The 27,383-nt window shown below is 37.7% G+C and overlaps 1 protein-coding gene across 13 annotated transcripts in view; it reads left to right on the top strand.

Annotated features, from left to right (window-relative positions):
• Positions 1–27,383, top strand: part of NRXN1 (neurexin 1) — a 1,209,846-nt gene that overhangs the window by 630,595 nt on the left and 551,868 nt on the right. The window lies entirely within an intron of this gene.

Below are 27,383 nucleotides of genomic sequence, written 5' to 3'. Positions count from 1 at the left end.
AGGATGGGATGATGGGAGAGCAAGTGAGATGACTGAAGGTTTGGGCTTCCAAGTTAAAGCTGAGCTTGAGTGTGGATTTAAAGAAAGACTAGAGTTTGTTCATTTTGACCTTTATATATTTGAGACGGTTCATGTCAGTAGATATGTGTATGTGTTGAAGATGGAGTCAAACTAAAATATGTTATTGAACTGAGTTGTTGTAGCCTAGCAGTATAGCACAATTTCCTAGCCATTTTTACACCTCCTATCTGACAGTGAATATAGGAAGAACAAGCGACTAATAGAAAGTAAACAATGCTTGGAGGAGGCGTGTAAAGATCACACCACAACAGAAGGAGCACTATTTGGTCTTCATCCTACCAGTGACTCCTTCAATTACAAGAATAGCAAGAAACTTGAAGCCACAAGCATATATACTAACCATTACACATTTGCAAATACTGTGTTTCTAAAAATCAAATCACTCCTACAAACATTAAGCCACACTTGGAGTTATATAAATAGCCTTATGTAAAGACTCAATAATTACTTATATGTACCTAGAGCAAAGCAAATCTAAGAATTTGTATATCCTTTTAATAAACACATGTTTGGATATAGATAGAACAGTAACTTCTTGCAGTTGCTCCTGCCCCAGAGAAAATGAAACCAGCTTACTTTCAAGGACAAACAGAAGACTGATAATTTGCTATGATTTCATTATGACAGTTTTAAAACACTAAATATGATCCTGACATGTGTAGCTGAGTGCTTTTTTTCCCTTTTTTTTGCATGGAACCATTTTGCATTTTGCCAAAGAATTTATCTGCCAAATTTTGTGCTTAGTTTCCATGTTTTACACCATGGTTGTCTCTTGGTTGTGTCAGATTGTATATCCTCTTATATGAGTTAAGTATAAAGAATTTCGTTTTCCCTGTTTATCTGCTAGTTGTTGCTGCTGTTAGTAGCTCAGCCATGTCTGACTCTTTGCAGCACCATGAACTGTAGTCTGCCAGGCTTCTCTGTCCATGGCATTTCCCAGGCAAAAATACTGAAGTGGGTTGTCGTTTCTTTCTCCAATGTATTTGCTAGACATTTCCTAAAGGAATATCAAGATCCTTCCTTAAGTATCATGCTGTCTTCGGATCATTTTTTACAGAAAATTGTTTGAATGCTGCTCTCGGGTGATAGTAGTGGTGATGACAATGATAAGGCCATTTGTTATTTTCTTGTAAATAAGGTAACTGTCATTCAATAAATAGGTCTCCTGATATGCCTTTTGCACAAATCAGCATTAAAATTACTTTGGAGGGCTCTCAGAATACATGCATTTTGATTAAATCATTACCTCTTTGTGGGTTTTCTGGGAATGTGAAGTAGTTTTCCTGGTTTATACATTGGTGTTTTGGTGGTGAGGCTATGTAGGTACAGATCAATATTTAAAAGCAAATCTTATTTTCATATCAATTTGTATAAGTTGTCACTATTGTACAATAGTGACAGTTACCTTGAAGATATGCGATTAACAAGCAATAAATGTGGTATGTCGCAGTTTCTTCACTCTTTAAACTGATCAAAACAAACCTTATCTCTATATCTCACTGCTTTTCTTTAAGTTGTACACATAAGCCAAGTGTGATTCCATTTTAACAAGCTCCTTTTCCGTATAGAGGATGACTTTTAACTTTTAAATAAAGCAAAATATGACATTTTGTTTCTTAATGAAATTTTCTTCTCCAGTTTAGATATTTATCCTTAATTTCTGTGACTGTAGCTGTCAACTACATGGAAAACAAACAAATTAAAAAAAAAGAATAGAAAATAGAAACAAAGCTATTTTTTAAGGAAAGAGAAAGAACATAGCACATTGCAAATGAGATTCCCCTACTCCAATCCCCCATAGACCTTCTAAATGTCATCTCTCTGATAAGTTTCATAGAGTTAGAATAACTAGAAAAATTTATTTATGTTAGCCTGGAGACATAATTAACAATGGGATGGTGGGAATACTTTTTTCCCTTGAAAGTGTAATCTTGGATAAATCATACTAATTAAAGAAGTTAAAGGAATCTTTCCAAAAAAGTAGTACTTAGGCTAAGTGGCGCCAAAGGCTATTTTTAAAGAAAAGTGTTTGTGAAACCCTATCTTTCCTGGAAAGCTGCCATCTAAATAACCTACTCAATTGACAAAAGTAATTGCTCTGAGGGTGTATGTGTTTGTGCATGTGTGTAGGGTGCCGCATGTAACTCCTTGATTCTTCCAAATCTATACCATATTTTAGGTCCCCAATATAATTTTTCTGGCTCATTGTAGCAATATCCTGGTTGAGTTTCCCCCTTCTAATCCCTTCCTCATCTAGTCCATTCTATGCCTCCTTACAGTCTTGTTCTTTCTTCCTGTTCTCCCTAGTTTAAATATCGCCAGCTCTTCCTGACTCTCCTAACAGAGAAAATGCTTTCCCCTCTTTGACCTCTACAGAACTTTGTTTATGCTATTTTATCAGCCATCACTTTCTACCTTATAGTTACTTATATTTGGTCTTATCTCCCAGGAACAATAATTCTTTTTTTGGGCGGGAGGTGTGATCAGCCCAATGTTTTGCACCTATGTGCATGTTGCGTGTTACATGTACTGGTGATAGTAGTAACTCACTAAATCAATGTTGACTAGATGCATGAATTTTTCATAAGGCTTTCTAGTATGTCCTCAGTGGCTGACAGTACTCTCCAAATTCATCAGTTTGGAGTTCATGAACCTCCATGGTCTGACCCTAGGTTTCATTTTTTATTATTATCTATTGCAAAAGGCCTTGTCCATATGGCATGTTAACTGCCAGTTAACCCACAGTTTTGAGCAACATTACATTTTTCCCATTTCTTCACCATTGCTTATGCTAATTTCTCCTCCTAGAGAATGTACCCATTCCACCTAAAATGCATTCCTTTCACTATATCTGCTTGAAGAAATGTAATTTCATTTTTTAATCTTTGCCTAAACTGTTTCATCTCATGAAAACTTCCAGGTCCTCTGAGCTGGGTCTGCTTTCCCTGTCCTGAAATCTTAGAGCAACTGTTTTTTGCACTTATCACTTGTGTTTGTGAACTTTCTCTTGGATATCGCTGCTTTCTGAGTGCATGCTGCATGCCAGATGTGTGTTAAGAGTTTACATTCACTGCATTAAATCTGCATATCACCTATTCATGCTTGTGTGCGCATCCACACCATCATCAGACCACTGTGCTACAATAATCCTTTTCTGTATCTTCCCTGTGGTTCAGAATAGAATGTAACCACACTAGCTAATTTAATGTCAGATTGGGGAAGATGAATATGGCTATGATCACACGGAAAATAGCGAACATAATAACACTGTCACATTACATTAGTGTAGAAATGTTGTGTGCCAAATTACAGTTCAGCTTCAGTGGTGCCTGTTACCATGAGGGATTAATACATCATAGTGCTATTATTTTGGTGCTAGGAGGGTGTGAGCACTGCCATTAAAAGACTATTTTCAGAATTCTAAACTTTGCCAAAAGAAAATCTTTTTGATAGGAATTTGTCATATCTATTGTATGAGAATTAGAATTGTTCATTGAAAGATAAGAATGGAAAACATTTGACTGTGACTTGTTACCATGATATTTTTAAATATCTTCAGATTTGTTTCTCACCTTCTTTTGTCCTTTGAAAAGAAAATCTAATACCCAGCATCTGAGCATCAATATCAGAATTACTGTGAATGAATCATACCATCTATAAAAATAACTTGAATCAAAGTGACATAATTTCTCTCCCATGTAAAGCTGCCAGTAGTATTCAGCTGTGAGCTGATTTGCTACTGATGTCATTTATGGCTGAATAAAATTTAGCAATTAGCTGTGTCCACAACCAGATCCTCATTGTGAGTATGATGAATCTTATTAACCTTGAATCATTCAAGCATTTCTATAATAAATGGCAGCCTTGAACTTGTTGAAAGCAATTCATAAGTAATATTTACTGATAATGCTTTAGAAAAACTATCTAGGGCCAGACCTGTATTAGGTTAAACCATAAAGGATTAAAATATTGTTCATACTGAGTCAGAAAATGCAATAAAAGACAGAACAGGAAGCAAAATGTATGATAGAGAAATGTATTATATAGTAGAAGTGCTATCTTCTGCTACTTTATATAAATTTATCTTTGTTCTTCTGGTTGGTAATAGACATCATAAAAGTAAATGCATAAAAAGAAGCATTAGTCTCTCTTCATATTGCAACTGGGTGATCAAATGACAGCTTTAAGTTGTATCTATATAAGAAAATTTAAGTGGGAAGAAAAGCCCCAAACAGTAGAGTGTAGAATATTTCTGTATTTAAATTACCCAGATTGATTCCCTGTATTTTTCAGCAGCTGAATGATCCATGATTCTAAGAAGCCTTTTTGCTCTGCGTAACTGGTGCCAGTTTGGCCCCAGAAGTCAAAAAAGAAGGTCTAATTGTTATTGTTGTTGTTTGGTTTGTTTCTTTGTTTTTTTACCTTGGCTGAAAGTGAAATGAAAGTAAAAGTCGCTCAGTTGTGTCTGACTCTTTGCGACCCCATGAGTCCATGGAATTGTCCAGGCCAGAATACTAGAGTGAGTAGCCTTTCCCTTCTCTAGGGGATCTTCCTAATGCAGGGATCAAAGCCAGATCTCCCTCATTGCAGGCGAATTATTTACCAACTGAACTATCCGGGAGGCCTGTTACCTCTGCTAGTACTCTCTAAATTTTCTGGCTTGCTTAAAAATCTGACTTTGTGGACCTTGATTTGGCTCCTACATGGATGCTCTCCATTACAGGCATCTCCATCACATTCTATAAATGTGAAGGTGGCCTTTGATGTGGTAAAGCTGTCATGTCCCACCAGAACCCACTGGATCTCTGCTCCATGGATGGAAGTTTTCACCAGTCACCTTTGTTAACTGTCCTTAAGGGTTTATGTGATTTGGGTTCTCACTCGGTGCTATTCCAGAGAATTCTGTGACCCTAGTCTTTGTCTGAATAATTTTCTTTTTGTGTGAGTGCATTTTGCTCAGGCTTCTGACTTTGCTGTTCAGTAGAGCAACACAGTGGGTGCAGAATCTAGGCTCGGGTGGGAGACTGCTTGAATCTGAGGTGCTCGTTTCAAACTTAATTTCTTTGGGTTTTACTTTGGATTTTGCTTCCTTAGAATTGATGCACTAAAAACCCGTGTGAACAAACCAAAGATTTATCATGGCAAATTCTCATAAACCTGTAGATACCGAATAATTATAAACAATGAACAGTTTAATACTTGTTTACTCACCAAGAAAGTCTGTGAAGAGAGTAAAATGTTAGATAATTTTCCAACTTTATGGAATCTGATTATTGTAGGTAACTTTTGAAAGGAGTATAAGATTAAAAAGAATAAGTTGAGTCACTGGAAAAGACCCTGATGCTGGGAAAGATTGAAGGCAGGAGGAGAAGGAGACAACAGAGGATGATATGGTTGCATGATATGGTTGAATATGGTTGGATATGGATCACTGACTCAACGGACATGAGTCTGAGTAAACTCTGGGAGTTAGTGATAGACAGGGAGGCCTGGCATGCTATAGTCCATGGGTTTGCAAAGAGTCAGACACAACTGAGTGACTGAACTGAACTGAAATTGTGAAGTAGATATTTGATTTAAAAAATGAATAAAATTGTCATTGAATTTGGAAGGAAGTGGTTGGATCAGGCATAAGTTGTTTAGGTAGTTTGTTCTTATGAATATATCTAAGTGCATAAGAAGAACTACAAAATATTTTTATGTGGATCACACCAACATATTTTAATGTGAATCACATAATAAGTAGCATGTGCATATTGTTTATATATTATAAACCTGTCTTTTCAGTATTCACAGGATATTATTTTCACTTTATAAGTGAGGCTATCGAGGCTTTGGCGGTTTAAATATCTTCTTTATGCTAAAATGGCTAGTAATTTTCCCAGAGAAAATTTGAATGTAAGTTTGTCTAACTTCAAGCTCATATTCTTACTTGCACCTACAATGCTCCCCAGAAAGGGATAGATCCTGAAATTCCCCAGATGCAAAATTCCCCAGAGAAGTTGGTAATGACTGATACTTAACGTTGTAATTTCTTTTCCAACCTCATCAGACTCTTGATTCTTACATATAATGTTAAGCATTGTGTTGCATGAAACATGCTCTTCTCCTTAACTTTTCACTTCTGCTTCTAAAGACGAGTTAAAAAATCATAGCTGTTTAAAGCCTACTGTCATTAACTTTCAGTTCTTTTATAAAAAGATACTGATTATGAAATAGAGATGGGAATTTTCTGTGATGTTTCCGTGACAGCCTGGGTTTCTCAAAAATAATAATTTAATACTTGATAATAAAGTCAGGCAAAATACTTCCCAAGCTTATTTTCTTTGAATCAGAGTCACAATGTATATTATGGGAAAGGAGGAGCAAAAATTCAGAATTGTGCTGATCACTGCATAGGTACCAAGTGTTTGATGATGTTGATTACATCTAAGGTTTCTCTTTATGTGGTGTTAAAGTGGAAAGGAGGAAAAAAAAATGAAGTCAGAGGTTAGCAGCATGGTCTTTTAAGGTCTTTGAATGATTCACAAGGATGACATGAGAGAATGCATGAAGCCCAAACCATGGAAAGTGCTTACAGGATTAGTAGTCAAGACCAAAGCCTGCTTGTATTTGTAGGAAAAAGAAAGAAAGAGTCCAAGGAAGTGTGCAGAGTAGGTCATGATAAAAATAATGTTGTGCTTGCTTTAACGAATAATTTTAGTTGTAGGGAAAAAAATATTACCATGAAGAAAGTGCACCTAATCCAGCAATCCTTTTTCCTGCCCGGAACAAAGTATTCTGTTTCTTTAATGAGATTTACTGTGGCAATTAAAACGTGTAGGGACCTTTTATGGGGAGAAATTATGGTCTGCTCTGTAGCTTGGTGCTGTTATACATTGTTCTCTGGTAGCATTCTCCAGCAGCATGAAGTACAAAGGTGGTTTCTAGCTCTAGGTATTTTGGAGTATATGATTTTAATGACCCTAATGATCTAGATTCACATCTCTCAGAAAATGGCCTGTAGAGCCTGAGGCTTAATCTCCCCAGGATTTGGTAGATAGGAAGGTACAAAGGCGTTTCTTAACTTGAAATGATTTCAGAATGAAACAAGTTTCATTAAAGGATGAGTGGATGGATGTAGAAGGATGTTTAAAAAAAAAATGGGTCATGAACAGGGAGGAGGCTGTGTTTGACAGAGACAGTGGAAACAGTTTACGTAGATGTGAACATGCTTCTTATAAATGTATAACATATGACCCTTTAGGGAGAGAAACAGATGGAGTATGTAGCAGAAAGTAAAGAATGCATTTTGCTGGGTTTCTTCACTCAAATGTTGCAGGGTGTGTTTTAATATTTGGCATCTCCTGTTGGGAACCTTTCAAGGTCTCATCTGGATTCCAGCAGCTCAGGACAACACTGACATTGGGAATAGTGCTGGCTAAAAGCACGCCTTTGAATATGATTGCAAAACTTATCCGGTCATGACTTGATACATAAATATCCCAGCTGTGTTTCTATGTCAAATCCTTGATGATCCCTCAAATTCCCATGAAGGAGTCCAGAATGAAGGATCTGGATTCATGCAGTCATCACACCCTCAGAGTAAATCTGTGTTCTGAAACTGTGGGGTCCATCTTCCATGGCATCCATCGCACATCTGTTCTCCAAGGTCCTATTCAGGACAAGTGCTCCATCTTACTAAATTAAAAACAGAACAGTGTCAGAGAAATATCATTTCCTCTCAGCCGCAGGAGATATCACAGAAGTAATTAAACTGGAGTTTGGTGTGTCAGGCACATTCCTTTTATTGACAGTGACAATAATTCTGTAAATCAGAACTTGGAAGCCTTTTTTCAGTGTTGTTGAAGTGCGAAAGATGAAAACCTAAGGTTCTTAAAATTAAATCCCATGAAACTAAAATTGCTCTATGGAGTACAGTATGAGAGGCTGCTATCTGAGTTGTGAAAGCAGTCTCGCTTCCGGAATTCAGTGCCTGCAAGGTATGTGATTATGATGATGATTATGTATATTTTAACGCTGAGTCCCTGAAAGCTGTATTGATGTAACAGCAAATGGAGTAGGGCTTCAGTGCAAGGTATAGTTTATGGTTTTAAGGTCACTGGGAAAATGCTGTCTCCATAACTCCAACATCTCCTTTTCTAATGTTGTTAGTAGGTTTTGTTGACATTCACTTCCCTAGCATTCTTGTAGTCTTTCACTCAACATTTAAGGTTCTCCATAGTCTGGAGAAGGCAATGGCACCCCACTCCAGTACTCTTGCCTGGAAAATCCCATGGACAGAGGAGCCTGGTAGGCTGCAGTCCACGGGGTCGCTAAGAGTTGGACACGACTGAGCAACTTCACTTTCATTTTTCACTTTCATGCATTGGAGAAGGAAATGGCAGCCCACTCCAGTGTTCTTGCCTGGAGAATCCCAGGGACGGGGGAGCCTGGTGGGCTGCCGTCTATGGGGTCGCACAGAGTCGGACACGACTAAAGCGACTTAGCAGCAGCATAGTCTTGCTCAACAAACACAACGGTACACGGTGCCTCATATGCTCAGAAGCCAACTCTTTGATACCAACATGTATAGACACACGGTGTAGTCACTGAATGTTCTCTACGTTTTCACCTTTGCTGAGCGAGTCCTCCTCAGATTGCCCACCTCCTCCCCAGCTTCCACTCTGCCTAAGAAAATTCAGCCCATCAAGTGAGCCAGCACAGATCAAGTTCATCCAGAGTAGGACAGTCTTCGCTTAGCAGGATTTATCAGCTTTTAAGTCTCCAGTTACTGTCTACTAGGTATCTTTTTATGCATCTATGCCTTTATTTCCCAGCTCTAGTTCTGATTCCATTCTTCTCTTTCTGGTACTATTTCTCACAGTAAATGTTCTGAAATACTTGAAGCTTGGTTTCTTGAGGCCTCCATTAGTTGCCTGATTTTTTTAAAGACTACTTTCTTAGAGACATTTTAGGTTCACAGCAAATTAAGAGAAAAGGACAGAGATTTCCTGTGTGCCCCCATCCCCACACAGGTATCACCTCCCCCATTACCAACAGCCCTCACCAGAGGGGTACACTGATTACAATTAATGGACCTAGACACATCATAATCACCCGAAGTCTGTAATTTACAAGTTAACTGATGTGTGTGCCCATACCTAAAGTTCTTTAAAAATACATAGGTACACATATCATATAATATCTGGCAGGGGTAAATACATTTTTCATTATCTTTATTCCTAATAGTAGAGACCATGTGGAATTAGAGCCTTCAGTTCAGTTCAGTCGCTCAGTCGTGTCTGACTCTTTGCGACCCCATGAATCGCAGCACGCCAGGCCTCCCTGCCCATCACCAACTCCCAGAGTTCACTCAGACTCACGTCCATCGAGTCAGTGAGGCCATCCAGCCATCTCATCATCAGTCGTCCCCTTCTCCTCCTGCCCCCAATCCCTCCCAGCATCAGGGTCTTTTCCAATGAGTCAACTCTTCGCATGAGGTGGCCAAAGTACTGGAGTTTCAGCTTCAGCATCATTCCTTCCAAAGAAATCCCAGGGCTGATCTCCTTCACAATGGACTGGTTGGATCTCCTTGCAGTCCAAGGGACTCTCAAGAGTCTTCTCCAATACCACAGTTCAAACGCATCAATTCTTCGGCTCTCAGCCTTCTTCACAGTCCAACTCTCACATCCATTCATGACCACTGGAAAAACCATACATAGCCTTGACTAGACAGACCTTAGTTGGCAAAGTAATATCTCTACTTTTGAATATGCTATCTATGTTGGTCTTTTCTTCCAAGGAGTAAGCATCTTTTAATTTCAAGGCTGCAGTCACCATCTGCAGTGATTTTGGAGCCCCAAAAAATAAAGTCTGACACTGTTTCCACTGTTTCCCCATCTATTTCCCATGAAGTGATGGGACCGGATGCTTTACATAGCCAGAAAGAAAGCGCTTTGAGTAAAGATGTGTCTGTCTGTCTGTGTGTCTGTCTAGGGGGATGTGGGTAAATGTGTGTGTGTTTTTGTGTGTGTATGTGTGTGTGTGTGTGTACACATACCATGGAAGATGGATTTAAAAGCATCACTTTCTGTTTTCTTCAAATTTTGCTGATGTCCTGATTGGTGTATTATCACATTAAATCTAACAAATTTTGAGACCTTTAGTTGTTTCAAGATTTTTTTGTTCAGTTTTCTTTTTTCTCACTAATTAGCTGATACCTGCAGAAATAATCACATCATTATGAAATGCTACATTGCAGATTTGATCTTTTCTAGCTCAGCTTTATGATTTTGCAACATTGGAATGTTTTCCCAGCAATAACATAAGCTCTCTGTGAGGAAAATGATACTATTTTTCCTATAATAACATATCACTCATGTGCCCTGATTTAGTGAGTCCACCAGTGTCCTTGAAGAATTCTCTAAATGTTGCTTTTGCAACAGTTCTGGAAGAGTCCAGTCCCCATGTGATATTATATAGATGGGATTCAAAATGTTCTTGTGTTTTTCTTTTCATATTAAATATGATGAAGATAGCATTTGTGTGATACAACTATACCAGGCACAAAAGAATAACTTGGCCTTCTTGCTCTGGTTCAGTATTTTAGGAGAATTTACCTAATATCAGCTTAATAGGATGATCAACATTTTCTACCTCCCAGTCTTTGTAAACCACACAAGTCCATAGTGACAGCCCCAGAAACAGAACTTGCTTAGTTGTTAGAGAGGTGGAGAAAGGGTATAAAAAAATAAATTCCAAGAATACTAGAATGTGTCTACCTAAATAAAAAAGAAAGTTGTAAAATGAGCAGGCTGGACTAAATTAGTGGTTCCCAAAATGTGTTTCTTGGACCAACATTTTCAACACAACCTGTGAATTTGTTAGAAATAAATATTCCTACATTCCAGATCTCCTGAATTAGAAACTGTGGGATGGAGCTATATGAAATCTGTATCATAAGAGCCTCCAGGTAATTCTGATACACCCAAAATCTGAGAACTGCTAGACCAGATGATCTATAAACTCATCTTGTTGGTTCTGTGCTTTCCATATAACAAAAACTTTAATGGAATGAAGGAAGTTTGCCTGAAGAATTTTCATAAGTAAAGCGTCATGACTAGATTTAAGAGGTGATTTCAATACCATCTTAAATATTTCTTGCTGGGTAATTTGAAAAAAATAACAAATTTTCATTTTTATTATTAACATCTTCATTGGGCTGGCCATCTTAGAAAACGTTTGAAAAGTTCCCATTCACTCTATCATGCTATGAAAAATCAAGTTCAAGTCAAAATTTTCCTTTCAATATGAGAAAAATGACTAAGTCCAAGTGCATATCCTTCTATTAATATTCTTTGTGGTTTTTCAGAGTAATACTCTGATAATTTATTTGGGCTAGAACCTATAAAATTATTCTTATCTGCATACATATTTTAGCCTAAAAGAAAGTTGAGTCAAGAAAACCATTGTCAAATATGCCATTCATATGAGATAGTATGTTCTTCACATGACATCCTTTTTCATTGCCTGAAATGTTCCACATTTTTACCTATCTTTTCCACTTGCTCATAAATATGATCCCAATTCAGTACCCCAGATACGATTGCCCTTCTCATTAACAAAGATCTCATATCTAGTAAGATCTACATTTTTCTTTTTTATCTTTACTCACAAAGAATGATTTGTATGTGGGCCATTCCATCAAGATTCCAATATATGACCTTGAACAAGTCCCTTGAGCTTGTGGGCCTCAATTTCCCCATTATAAAATAAGAGATTAGGTTTGCCTGGTCTTTAAGGTCCCTAGAGCTCCAAGAGTTTGTGATTCATTATCACTATATTCTTTCTCTTCTTTTCCCAACCCGGAGAGCTATTTTTACTCATGTTTAAGGCTCTTCTAGGACGCAGCCTACAGCTCAGTCACACAACACTAATCTTAAGCTATATTTTAGCCAAAGACCTTTCCTGCCAAGTCCTATAAAAAAGAACTTAGGGAAAGAAATCTGATTAATGGAATGTCTTCCTCTTTGAAAAAGGAAACTTTGAATTAATCCTGAAACACAAGACAAAGGCATCTGCTATTTTGTTTTTTTCATGTTTGTATAGCTATTTATTTATAAATTCTTTTAGATATCTATTTATATCAACTTTGTTTTAAATTGAAAATTTTTACTGACTCAGAGTCATGCCTGTGTACTTGCTTAGCTAAACACTAAATGTAATTACTTATCGTACTTCAATTGCTTTTAGTGGTTAAAAAAACCCAAGTGATTAGGGATATATAATTGTTAATATGATCAGAATACAGCAACTTATTGAACATTTACTATGTACTGGGTTTTTATATTAAAATTTTTATTCTCCTACCATTCTCTCTTAATAAGAATTATGACAGCTATTTTACGAAAGTTTTATCTAATGTAAAGTTGTATTTTCCTTATTAACATTCACATATTAATAAGATCAAGAATCTTGTCTCACTCAAATTTCCATGGTCTGCATCCATAGATGGCATCATGTAGTCTCTTAATATTAAATAAAGTAGTTAAATTGAGATTCACATGCTTTCTTTATTTTAGTTTTAAATATTTTAGAACACATGCAAAATGAATTCATATAAACAAATTTTCACAATATAGGTAGTTTTAAATATGAGGAAGAATTGATACAGAGCAAGTTTAGTCTTATTTTCTCATTTAAGTCACTCATCTTCAGGCAAAAATCCTATACTAATATATATTAATACATGTGAACAGCATGCCTAATGAGATTTTATGAAGTCCACAGCTTTAAAGAGAAAAGCTTTGTATACCTTCAGTGAATGAACAGACTTTAAAAAATGATGCTTATGAAGTATTGTAGAATACAGAACATTCTGAATAATACAGGAAGTTACGTTTTCTCTATTTAAGTTAAATGTTAAAAACATTTGTTAAAAACATTTATGAAATGATAAGCATGTGATTTTTCCTAGTTTTTAATAGTAGGTTGCTGGTCTTGAGTTTTAGTGTGTAAGGAGAAAAGAGATCATCTTCAACAGTGGAGATGACCTTTCATGGACTTGCCTCTTCTGCCTGCATTTTCTATATTTCTGAAAAGATAATTTCTTTTTACTGAAAACTGCTATGATTTAATTTTAGTGAATTCTGTTTCTCCAGCTGATATATGTACTGGGTAGGAGACTTTAATACCTCTGCTCTGGCCTGAAACACTGCCAGTGGGAAATAAGAAACATTGTGAAAGCATCCTTCCACCTTCCAAGGGTCACTTGTACAAAAACAAAGGGCCTTGGGCTTAAGACTCTCCTATAGATTAGGAACATATTTGCCTGGTAAGTTATCTAAATCTTACACTATTACTAATTGTGCACTTGCTATGTACAAAACACTGAGATATATGGAAAGTGAAATGATTGGATCCTTGTCCTCAAATGAGTTTTCATCTTGGAAGAATGATTCCCAAGACCTAGGGCAGTAGGGAATATTGTATGTTTTGTTTCATGACCTGTGACAAGTGCTTACGATAATGCTCGAGGCTTAATACCTACTCAAAAACTATTTACACAATGAATAAAACACATTGTTGAAAAGATAACTAGTAATTTACATACTTACTGTATGGTGTAAACAGCTGGCATTTGTGAACTCAGAGGAGAGAGCAAGGACAGTAATGCAGTAGGCCAAGTGAGGTGGATCTCAATCAGTTAAGAGAGAAGCAGGGAGGGCATTCCATACAAGGGACATGATATGAGCAAAGGAGAATCTACAGATAAAATATTCACAGAGCCAAACACATCTTTGGAGCATTTTCTGTAGCATCAAGTACGCTATTAGACTATGTGTATACAGAAATGAACAAAAGGAGGCTGTGGAAAGATCACAGACTTTGGAGATGACCCAGAATTGCATTCTGTCTGCCATCATCAGGTTGATTAATGTATCTGAGACTTGGCTTCTTCATCTGTAAAATGAGACCTTGATGACACACACTGCAGGGTTGTTTTGAGAACTGCAGGTGATGTATAGTAAGATACTTACTGTACTCCAAACTGGTCACTGTTGGTATCTATTGCAATGCTCCCCTTACCTTTATTTTCATGGAGCTCATAGACAAGAGGAAATGACTGGTATGTGTACAGATTATTACAATTTAAGCAGTGCTTTAATAGTTTGTTCCTTCTGGACCCCTGTAGTGCAAATGTTGGTGTGTTTCATGTTGTCCCAGAGTTTCTCTTAAACTGTCTTCATTGTTTCTGATTCTTTTTTATTCATTTTGTTCCATGGCAGTGATTTCTACCAACCTGTCTTCCAGCATACTTATTCATTCTTCTGAATCATTTATTCTGATATTGATTCTTTCTAGTGTATTTTCATTTCACTTATTGTATTATCTTTGTTTGTTTGTTCTTTAAATCTTCTAACTCTTTGTTAAACATGTCTTATATCTTCTCAGTCTTTGCCTCAATTCTTTTTCCAAGATCTTGGATTATCTTTAGTGTTATTATTCTGATTTATTTTTCAGGTAGATTGCCTGTCTCCATTTCACTTAGTTCTTCTGAGGTTTCATCTTGTTCCTTCTGGAACAAGAAGGAATATATCTGGAATATATTTCTCTGCTGTCTCATTTTGTCTAATTTTCTGTGTATGTGGGCTCCATTCTGCAGGCTGCAGGATTGTGGTTCCTCTTGCTTCTGGTGTGTAACCTTGGGTTGTAGGGTTGGTTCAGGGTCTTATGTAGGTTTTTTGGTGGGAGGGGCCGGTACCTGCCTGCCCACTGGTGGTTGGAACTGGATTTTGTCCCTCCGGTGGGCAGGGCCATGTCAAAGGGCATGTCCAGAGGTAGCTTTTGGCTCAAGACAACTTTAGGCAGCCTATCTGTCGATGGGTGGGGCTGTGTTCCCACCCTATTGGTTGTTTGGCCTAAGGAACCCCAGAACTTTGGCCTGTAGGCTGTTGGATGGGGCCAGATCTCAGGGCCAAAATGGTGACCTCCAGGAGGGTTCACACTGAGGAATATTCCTTGGGGACTCTACCACCAGTGTCCTTGCCCCAACAATGGGCCACAGACAACCCCTGCCTCCCCAGGAGACTCTCTAAGACCTTTAGGTAGGTCTGGCCCAGGCTTCTGTGGAGTTACGGCTTTGCCTTGGGTGCATCTTCCAACAATGGAATCTTTGTTTCCCCGGTCCTAGGAGCTCCTACACTCAGGCCCTGCTGGCCATCAAAACCAAATGCTCTGGGAAGTCCTCCTCCTAATACCAGACTCCCACACAGGGGAGCCTGACATGGCGCTCAGCACTCTCATTCCCACAGGAAAACCTCTGCAATATAATTATTTTCGTTTGTGGGTCCCCCACCCAGTTGGTATGGGTTTTGATTATATAATGAAAACACCCCTTCTGCCATCTTGTTATGGCATCTTGTTTGTCTTTGGATGTAGATTTTTTTAAAAAATATATTTCAGTCTTGTCGGTGGTTGTTCAGCAGTTAGTTATGATTTTGATGTTTTTGTGAGAGGAGGTGAGCTCAAGTTCTACTTTTCCATCTTGTCTCCCTTCAATATTCTCCTGTTCAAAATGTGGTCTGAAGACCAGAAGCACCTACAAGCTCATTAGAGATGCAGACTCACAGACCTCCCCTCCCCCGACACACCTACTGAATCAGAATCTGCGTTTTACAAGATCCCGGGTGATTCATGTGCACATTAAAGTGTGAGACGCACTGCTCTAATAGAGGTATGTAACTGGGGCAGAGCAAGGAGTGACTAAGTACACTTAAGGAACTGAGAATTCTCATAGAAAATGAAATCTAGAGAAATTCAGACAGAAATATTACATGTGTGTGGAGTAACTTGTTTAGTAAATCAGAATTCCTAATTTGAAAAATTTGGTATAGATTCACCTTCTTGACACCACTATTTGTACATCACATTGACTTTTGATAATCACCAGTGGTTTAGTAGGCGAAATGCATGCCAAGGCAACAGTTTGATTCAAGTGAGGCTGGCTAATCCTTACTTCCTGCTTCAGTGCATTAGAAGGAATAAGCACTAAAATCTAGGATTTACTGTGAACCTGCCTGTAAGAGGTCTGAATCCACAAGCCCCCTCCCAAGAAACTCAGAGTGCAGATGTTTCATTGGATGGTCTAGTTTAATCACAAAGGTCTTGGCAGACACTACTTCTTTCTGGGCCAGTAAATGGGATAATATAAGAGTTAGTCATTTGGTAGTTAGGAAAAAATAAATACTCAGCTTTCCCTAGGCTGTCCCTGAAGGCCCCTCTGGTTTAACACTCATTTTGTTTTTTAATGTTAGAATTGCTTCTATTTTGTGTGGAACAACGAGGTTCTTTCTGTTCATTTAGTTGGCAGGTGGCTCCAAACCTGTAATTATGATTTTGATTGTCGGCTGCCAAAGCACAAAAGCAAACTGTAGTAATCCACCCTTGTGGTCTTTAGTGAATTGCTGCATATGCTTTTTGATATATCACTGCACATAAATCTCACAGTAGCAATAAAACTATTAGGGTAGTAAAAGATATGCATTTTAATTTTCATAAGAAATGTCATGAAATTCAATTAACTACACTTTCCCAAATTGCAGTTCACTCTGGTAAGCCCTGGGTTTCCTAATCTGAAATTGCGTGTTCCTTTCACTTTTCCTAGTGACCTCCATTAATGCTTTAATCATGACACCTACTCGACATCTTACAATATTATTATCTCTGGGGTCCCTTTGTCTCCTTATATTTCTGTAAAATTTCTCCTGCTTTTCTACTTACAGTTTTGTAGAGGCACTTCCAATACAGCATTTTTTTTTTCTGCTGCCTTAATGGGAGAATGAATTGCATAAGTAATCCATACAAATTTGAGCCTTATAATTGCACAGAATGGAGGAGGATGTTCTTTGGTGCTATATCCAGAGGAAAAAAACAATGAGGTTTTATTTATTAGACTACAAAAGACTCTGGCCAACTGCTGCTTTGCTAATCTGTAAAAGTGAACATTCCTCCAGTATTTTTAGATAGTTCACCTTCTTCTCAAAAGTAGTTTAATAGCACAGACTTGAGAAAGGTCTCCTGGTGTTCAGATTTTATTACTTTCACTGACTAAAGTGCAGTACATTTCCTAGTATAATTACACCCTGGTTGTCACAATAAATGAATGCAGTATATTTTACGATACACTTTACTTGCTTGTTATCATGTTTGTTCACACATCTCTCAGATTTAATAACCCATGGGGGGCTTCTACCAGCATTGGTGAGTGGAAATTAGTGAAGTTCTCTTTCATTTGTGTTTGTGGTGGGGTGCTTATTTCAGTTGTACAAAGCCATACACATGATGGAGAATAGATTTTTTAAGACTTTTTAAAGTATCTATAACTTTGATGCTTTTGAACTGTGGTGTTAGAGAAGACTCTTGAGAGTCTCTTGGACTGCAAGGAGATCCAACCAGTCCATTCTAAAGGAGATCAGCCCTGGGTGTTCTTTGGAAGGACTGATGCTGAAGCTGAAACTCCAATACTTTGGCCACCTCATGCAAAGAGTTGACTCATTGGAAAAGACCCTGATGCTGGGAGGGATTGGGGGCAGGAGGAGAAGGGGACGACTGATGATGAGATGGCTGGATGGCATCACCGACTCGATGGACATGAGTTTGGGTGAACTCCGGGAGTTGGTGATGGACAGGGAGGCCTGGCGTGCTACAATTCATGGGGTCGCAAAGAGTCAGACATGACTGAGTGACTGAACTGAACTTTGTAATATTCTCTGCTCACTGTGTCTCTTTTCTAAGTTTCACTACTAATCTCGCAGCACCCACAAAAGTGAATGTTAGGTAAATGCATTTTTAATGGAGACCAACTAATGTTCCTGATTATTTTACAAAACAAAAGCAAAGAAAATCCTGAATGTCAATACAACTCTTTTTTGAGATTTATATTTATATTTAAGTTCGGGTTGACCTTTCACGAGACAGAGTTTCATTTACGTTTGTGCTAGGATCAGAAAAAATACCAAAATGTCCATTTGGTTTAAATAAACTGAAGTCAGAATATAAGAATTCAACCCTGTTAGCATGGATATTTGAAAGATTGTCTATGCTGCTTGTTGCAGAACAATTACCGATCTTATCATGGAAATTTAAAATGTAGCCTAAAAGTAATGAGATCTTTTTTCTTTAAGGAGAGGATGAAGACATTGTATGCCCTGCATCATGTAGTATTGTATTAACTTTTATAATGTGCAGGGCATTTTTTTCTCAAATTAGGCAAGGTACAGTCATGTAGGCTTGGCCATAAAATAAGTAATTAGGCTCCAGCTTTTGGGTAAGTTTAAAACATTTTTGTCTACTTATAAAGACAGCACATATTTGTAGAACCATTGAAAATATAGAATCCCTTTGCTAGTCACCTGAAACTATCACAATGTTGTTAATCAACTATACCCCAACATATAATAAAAAGTTTTTAAAAATAGAACAAATAAAAGGCAAAGCAATATCACCTGTATTTCTACAATTAGGCTTCTCTTTTAAGGGAAGCTTTCAATTCAGCACTCAGGAAGTATTTACTAAATGTTTTCTATGGGCTTAACATTGTGCTAACCAACAAAAAATAAAAACAAAAGGAAAGAAAGAAGTTAACTTTCCTCTGTAGCTGTAAGGCAAAAATGTGACATCACAATGACCAAACAGCATTGGGACAGCAGCTACTATGTGGTACTGCACAGTTTCTATGTTATAGATTCTGGGAGGCACCATTCACCTTATAGTCATTGATCACTTAATATTTGAACCATCATTTTGATAGATATTTCAGCAGCTATATGTGTTGATAAAGTTGCACCTTTTTTTCTTTTTTTCAATTCATGTGAAGTTACCATACATGCTGCATTAAGGAATGCAGGATGGTGTATAATCAAGACCAACATGATCTGATACAATATAAATCCCAGAGGTCTTACAAATGAGGAAAAGCTTAAACTAGACCTTGACATTTATCTGAGATTTCCTTACATTAATTTAAAAGAAATAGGAAGTTGAGGTTTTCATTGCTGGCTTCCTGGGTCTGTCTTTGGGGAACCAGTTAGGAGGAGTAGTGGGCAAAGAATAAAGGCTTCTCCTACGTCGGTGTGGCCTTCTCTTGAAGAAACCTCCTCTTGCCAGTCTCATGATAGAAGGATTGCCACAGTTATCCTCACCCTGTTTAAGCCCGTTTTCCCTGCCACACCTTTGGCTTCTTTGGTTTGAAAGTCCTTTCATATGTCATTGCTTAGAGTTGAGTTATCCTCATCCACCTACATTGAAGTGATTCTCTCCCATTCTTTATAAAGATAAGTGAATAGGCCTCATGGTTCTTCCCCTCAGGAAGCCTAATTTCTAGTTAGAGTATCACACACTGATCAACCCACCCCCTGACTGTGAAAACTGAGCTCGAAAAAATGCTGGAAAAGAGAATGATTTGTACAGTGAGATAGTAACAAAGGTAGGTCTCAGATATCTGAGAGTTTAGAATTTTGCTTACTTGCCTTTTGAGGGTGGATACAGCCTCCTTATAATCGTTTTCCTTTCACTGTGTTCATTCATCCCTTCTGCGCTTCAAGAGGGAAAAGGACAGAAGCTCTTAGTACATTTTTAGGTGTATGCACAGAGATATTCACTGGCTTTCTCAAGCTGAAAAATGTTATACCTTTGCAGCTGCCCCCTTGCAACTATTGCCTGATTTTGAGCCAAAATTATGAGATTTATTTTCCTTGGAAATACTCTTTATCTCCCCTGATATAGTAGGTTGTTTTGATTATTTGAAGCATTGAGAGTCACCCAGAAGAATTTTTTTTTTCCCTAGTGCAATATATGAATAAATCCTCCTACAGAAACTAAAAGGAAGAGAACGTGGTGGGATAAATAGTAGTTGATATCCACAAAGAACTGTGTTTCTTAGTGGCAGAAAGAACAAGTTATGGGTACAGTGTATCCTGCTATGCCAACTATTTTGTTGGTAAACGTAATGGAGTCTAGGGTGAGGCAAGTGAACCATTCACTTGGGTGTAAAACTTAAGGGGGCACTATACACTCAGTAATTAGTACAATATTTGACCCAAAAAAATGCAAAAATATGTGATGAACAATATCAGAATTTTAAATCAAGAAAGTATCAGTTTACTGAATTTTGCTTTTGTCTCAGGCCCCAGTATTGCTGAACACACCACTGTTACAGATCCTGTCTTTTAAAAAATTTTTGATGTTATTCATCATAAAAAAATTTGATGTTTAGTTTTGATTTTTAAATATTGCCTTGTCATTGAGGTTGTGGTTCCCCCTTAAATGTTGCTCTCCTGAGGCAAGTGCTTCACTCCAATCCTGGCGCACATCCACTTTAAAACAAAGGCCAATGGGCAGGCACATAATTAGAGCAGAGACAGAGCTGCAACTTGAACTTGACTCTGTTCATTATTAATTCGTAAGTCTCAGGACTTCTTCTGCAGGGCTGTAAATCAAAAACAAATAAATAATACTGAGTATACAACATCATTATGGGTGCTGTGGGTGCTATAATTTGTTGAAGAGACCCAGCTTCTAACAGGCTAATAACAACTGAGAAGTTAATTGCATCCCCTTGCATTTTGGAAAATTAAAGTCAAGCAACTCTGTCCCACACTGTTTTCTATGAGAGCTCATTACTTTTATGTATATTTATGTTTCATGTGACAGAAAATGGCTACCTCAAGGCAAAAATTAAATGCCGTTTACTATACTCTTAAGTTGGCTAAGACCAAAGATTTTGGTCAGAGAAGAAAGGAAAGATTTATTGCCCATCTTTTATTGGGTTGTCACTGAATAGAAATTTATAAACACACTTAAAATCACAAAAGCAGTGGAGGAGGAGGAGATGGAAAATTCTTGATGAACATGCTGTGGGTGGTGGTGTAGTTTTCTCCTCAAAGGCAATCCCTCTATGATACCAAACATTCAATTGATTTTTGTGTTTAATTCTACATTTTATATACCAGACAGATTTTGTAATTCAGCACTCAAATAATAAAATTATTTTAAAATTTCTACATGACAAACTTAAGAAATTGAAAACATCCTATAGATAACTGAGGGCAAATTTTAGAAAGAGTATATTGAAAACCTAGAGGATTTTACAAATTTAGTCTGTGAACACAAAATAAGCCTATAATGTAGCTATTTTGACAGTCAAGTAGTTGAAGTTTTGAAGATTATATATAAATTCTATAATAAAACAATGAATGGCATCAATTAAATGTTGATCTTTCTAAATGATCTAGATCAGCCTTCCTCTACAGGAAAAGAAAAGTTGAGGTTCAGAGATTTTCAATGTGTTTAACCCAAGATCACAGATTAATTTAGAGGCATATCTCAAATTAGGGCCCCCAGAATCCTAATTCTTAGACCAGTTTCCTTTCCACTCTGTAATGCAACATCACTTAGTCACCAAACAATGTTCCACCACTTGAGGTAACAAACAAGCTATAAAACAATGACTCCACATTTTCCTCAAACAAATCCACAGATTACACAGTCCTTGCCCCACACTTTCTATACCACTGAAGAAAACAAAGCTAGAAACCAGCAGAAGAGAACTCTCATATTCCCACCATCTCCACTTTCTTCTATTATTTTTTTGCTGTCTTACCTTGCTTGTCTACCCAGTGACTCAGCCTTTCATTTTATTCTTCTTTCTTGCCTTGAGTCTTCAACATTGGATTACACTAATCCTCAAAACAAATAAACCCAAAACCTTCCTCTTCACCTAATAATATGTATCCTATTGCCCTTTTCCTTAACTCTCCTTCATGGCCAAGCTCTATGAAAGTTTTTTATGATAAATGCAAAATGACATGAACAATTCAGCCCACTCCATACCAGCTTCCCTGCAGAATTCAGCCAAAACTGTTTATTCTAGGAATACCATTAGCCCCGTCATCAGATTCATTAGACACTTTTTTTTTTCATTTATCATCTTGTTCAATCTCTCTTTGATATTTATGACTCCTTCATCCCAGAAGCATTGTGTACCCGTGACACTACGCACATCTGGTTGTCCTAGGATAAGTCCTGTGACTTATCCTACCCAGGTATCTGCCAGTTCTTTTGTTCTACTTACCTTCTAATAGTTGAGGTTACTCAGTTCTTTATTTCAGAGTCCTTCTCATTTAATACCCCCCATCTAAGTAATCTCATCCATTCACATATCCTTATATACTGTCATTATACCTATGACTCTCGCTTTTCTACCTTTAGTGCGAACTCCTTAGATTCAGATGTTGGCATACAAAATTGTATTTAACATTACTACTTGAATATCTCATATATGTCTCAAGTTTCACATGTCTTAAATGTAACTCTTGGCACTTCCCTCCTACCTCTTCCCTCTCTCTCATATCTCTCTATATGTTCCCTATTTTAGTAAATAAGGCATCAATTTATCTGGTGAGATAATCTATATATCTTAAGTCCTAAGTGTATATTTGAGAAAAAAGTTTCAAACAATGAAAAAATAAGTATATGTGTGGCATCACATTTATCTTTTGTTGCAAATGTTTAATCCATAGGGCTCATAATTTTCCACTTCAGATACCTTAGAAATAATAGAAATGAAAGGAAACACATAGGTCCTACTTTGTGCTAGACACTGTACTAATATTTGATAGCAGTACTAATATTTGATATTTGCTACTAATAAGGACTTCCCTCGAGGCTCAGATGGTTAAGTGTCTGTCTACAATGTGGGAGACCCAGGTTCGATCCCTGGGTTGGGAGAAGGAAATGGCAACCCACTCCAGTACTCTTGCCTGGAAAATCCCGTGGACAGAGGGACATGGTAGGCTACAGTCCATGGGGTCACAAAGAGTCGGACACGACTGAGCGACTTCACTTCACTTTCACTAATAAGGTAGCAGTCTTATTCTCTCTTTACAAACAATAAAACTGAGGCTCAGAGAAATCAAGTAACTTGCCCAGGGTCATAGAGCTATTAAATGACGGAACTGAGATTTGAACTCATGCAGTCTGTCCTTGCTCATAAGATCTATGCTGTGCCACCTTGAAATCGTGACAGTAATGGGTACATGTAACTTTAAGCCAGTGTGTTGAAGACTGAAAAGAGAGACTCAACTCAAAGAAATTAGCATTAGCAATATTAGATTTTGATCTAATTTTTTAAACATATAAAACAATGGTTAGAAAGTGCTGATGTGTATTGTATTTTTCCGCTTTTTTTTGACAACACAGACGAGTATTAGGTGCATCTGCCTTAAGGGCAGGGAACCTGCAAATCAGATACTGATGGATGTTTTTTTCTCTGTAAGTTTTCAGAAATTCACGATAAAACTTCTGTTATTTTGACATTCTAAGACCAAAATTATATGGACCTATTTTGCCTTATACGAGGTCTTTCCTATTTCTTTCATATTACGACTACATTTACAGTAATTGATTTTGAAATACAAAAGCCCAGAACAGGTCGTACAGACAGTTTGTTGTTTCCATGGAGTGGGAGTCTTGGACAAAATGCACAACCCCATTCTTTTCCCATTAGACTCTTGGGAAACACATAATGTTTTTCTATCTTTCCCACTGGCTGCCGGTAAGAACAAATGCCTGTTATCTCATTTAAACTGAAATTGGTGAATTTCCTGTTATAATAAAATAAATTACACTGAATGTTTCATATAATTGGAAAGCTTATAAATTATTCATTTTAAAAACACATAAGAAATATAACTCCATTTATTCTAAATCTTTTTGAAATGTGTTAGTAAAAGAAAAGAGGGAAGAAATAAATGGAAACAGAAATGAAGAGAGGGCTATTATTCCGTTTACCACAAAGTACATAATAAGTAGCTAATTTACAAATTAAAGACCATTGGGACAGTTAGCAACATTTTTATGAAACTATCTACATTATCTGAATTATAAGGATTGTCAGGGTTTAAATTTCTTGAATTCTCTAAGTGATATATAATCTTCCATGACGTTCTGATGAAAAACCAAATTCAACAATTATGTAGAAGAAAAGATACAAATCTAAGAAGAATCAGTAGATCTAGAAATTAAATGATCTCTATTTGGATAGTGTAGAAACTGAGTGAACATGCCTCTAAAAGTAACTCAATAAACGAGAGTACACCTCTGATGAAGAGTCGGGCTGAAGTGGAGTTATGGTATTTATATCTGCTGCAGATTCATTCCCCGCCCCCCCCCCCGCCACCACCACTGTAATGGATGGACTTTAAATTTCTTACCTCAATCAAAAACAAGTGAAAATTGTGTTTGAATAGTTATAAAAGCATTATACACGCTTTTATATAAATGCCATGATAGGTTGAAAGTTATGTACCTGTTCATTCTTAAACCAAAACACCATCCCAAAGTGAAAACTAACTCTTAAAAGAAATATGAGATTTTTGTGTGTGATAATCCCACACATTGGAGGGAGGAGACATTAATGCAATGGGAAAGCTGAAGAGTGAACCAGTCTTTATGTTCAAATGTCACTTTCTCAATAAAGCCTCCTTCCTGGCTATCGAAAATCAAATGGCACATCATTTATCAGATACTCCTTAACCATGTTTCTAGCCTTATTTTCCCCTTTAAACTTACTCAACATCTATCAAACTACCTATTTTAATATTTGTCTTATGTATTGGCTCTCTTTAACCCCTGGGGGCAGTAATATAATCAGTCTTGTTTTGTGCTTGTATTTTCTAAACAAACAAAAAAGCAAACTATAGTCAGATGTTCATCAGGTTTGGAACCTTCAGTGGTTACATAAGCCCTCAGCATCCCATCTCCAATCTTAAGTGCAACTCTAAGAATCTTTTTGGATATTCCGGCCCTGTGTCATCTGGAGCCTTGACTTGGTTTTTACCCCTCTCACCTTCTCCTTTCTAGTCACCTTTATCCTCATGCTCACCATGCGTGCATGCTAGGTCTCTTCAGTCTTGTCCAACTCTGTGTGACCCCATGGACTGTGGCCCTCTAGGCTCCTCTGTCCATGGGATTCTCCAGGCGAAAATACTGGAGAGGGTTGCCATGCCCTCCTCCAGAGGATCTTCCCAACCCAGGGATCAAACCCATGTCTCTTATGTCTCCTGCATTGGTAGGCAAGTTCTGTACCCCTAGCATCATTTGGTGGAGAAGGCAATGGCACCCCACTCCAGTACTCTTGTCTGGAAAATCCCATGGACGGAGGAGCCTGCTAGGCTGCAGTCCATGGGGTTGCTAAGAGTCAGACACGACTGAGTGACTTCACTTTCACTTTTCACTTTCATTCATTGGAGAAGGAAATGGCAACCCACTCCAGTGTTCTTGCCTGGAGAATCCCAGGGATGGGGGAGCCTGGTGGGCTGCTGTCTCTGGGGTTGCACAGAGTCGGACACGACTGAAGCGACTTAGCAGCAGCATCACTTGGGAAACCCCATGCTCATCATATGCATCCTCATCTCTGCCTCATTGCAATTGTTTATTACATGGGCATCTTTGCCTGAAATTCTCTATTTCCCTTCCAACCCAGAAAATTCTGATTCCTCTTGAAGATAAAATTGAAATTTTGCTTCCTCCATAAATCTTTCCTCAACTTCTGTAGTTATATGATCCAAAGTGAGCTTTGAAATCTTTGGATGCAGATTCAAATCTAAGCTCTGCCAACTTACTAGCTATGAGACCTTTTGTGCTGTGCTGTGCTTAGTCGCTTAGTGGTATCTGACTCATTGCCACCCCATGGACTTCTCTGAACATGGGGATTCTCCAGGCAAGAATACTGGAGCGGGTTGCCATGCCCTCCTCCAGGGGATCTTCCCAATCCAGGGATCGAACCCAGGTCTCCTGCATTGCAGGCAGATTATTTAACAGCTGAGCTATCAGAGAAGCCCTATGAGCTCTTTTATAAGGTGCCTAATCTAGAGTTTTAATCTTAAAAGTTATGGTAATTATTTTCATCTGTAATATTATAGTGAATCTACTATGGGAAAGACCTAGCACATAATAAGCTTTCAATAATTATATTAGTATATTTTTGTTATATAATACATAAATATGTACTGTACAGTAATATAAAGATGATTATTATTATAAGCATAGTTATCTAGAATTTACTGAGTCAGGCTTTCCCAGCTGCTTTACATATCAGGCTCTCTGCCTCTTTAAGAACTGCTATAGCACTTATAAACCATAGTTATCATACACTCTTGTGTTCATATTTTCTTCCATTTTATTGACTATGGTTTTTCTCAAGTGGTTCTTGGAGCACCTTGAAGCAATGACCATGTCTTATACTTCTTTGTTTTCTAGCACTTAGCACATTACTGGCTACCCCGTGCTTACTGTAACATCCTCTAAAGAATGCATGGCTCTGTATTCCTTGCAGATTTAGGTTGTATAATTCAATACAGAGACAGACAGAAAGATTCAAAGACACACATCTATCAATCATACTGTGCAGCAGACTACCTAGAACTATACTCTGTTGCTTATTTCAAAGTTGCAACTCCTGACACTGGAGTTATTTTCTTCAACGTAGGGCAAGAGAGCCACTGATCTTACCAACATAATTATGTTTTTTTAAACCTAGCTATCAGAACCCAGAGTGACCCCTGCAGACTGTAAGGTACTATTTTATGTTTCAGTACCCTTCAGTAACACTCTACTTTGAGTTCCTTTGGCAATTTTCCATGATGACAAGGGAAGTCAAGGTCTGTAACCAAATGGGGTGATATGCAAATAACAACAAATGCATCATAGCCATAGAAGAGGCCACCGGGTTAAGTATTTTAGAAAGTATTTTCTGTGTTTGTCCTAAAGCTGTTTTTCCTTCTTCTGGATTTAGTAGAGGTTTATAGCATGTGTAGGATTGAAGGCAGGAGGAGAAGGGGACGATAGAAGATGAGATGGTTGGATGGCATCACCAATTTGATGGACATGAGTTTGAGCAAGCAGGAGTTGGTGATGGACAAGGAAGCCTGGCATGCTGCAGTCCATGGGGTCACAAAGAGTCGGATATGACTGAGCGACTGAACTGAACTGGGAACATGTGTAGCAACAGTGACCCCAGTGGTAGGATTTACCCATGTTCTAATAATTGATAAAGTGTTTAGTAACCCTTTCCATCCCTTGCTAAATCTTAGCACCAGTCTTTTTATTTTGAATATGCATTTGAGAATCTTTTTCCTCCTTTGGTATGAGTAAAAAAAAAACCTGCATATTAAAACAATGTATGACCTCAGTGAAGAATAGCACATGCCCAAATACACTCACAATGTGAGAAAAATTGCACCTGCCAGATTGTGCTGATC

This window comes from Capra hircus, chromosome 11 (assembly GCF_001704415.2).
Source record: "Capra hircus breed San Clemente chromosome 11, ASM170441v1, whole genome shotgun sequence".
Taxonomy (NCBI): domain Eukaryota; kingdom Metazoa; phylum Chordata; class Mammalia; order Artiodactyla; family Bovidae; genus Capra; species Capra hircus.
Note: the sequence above shows the minus strand (reverse complement) of the source record. Positions and strands in the feature narration are given on the sequence as shown.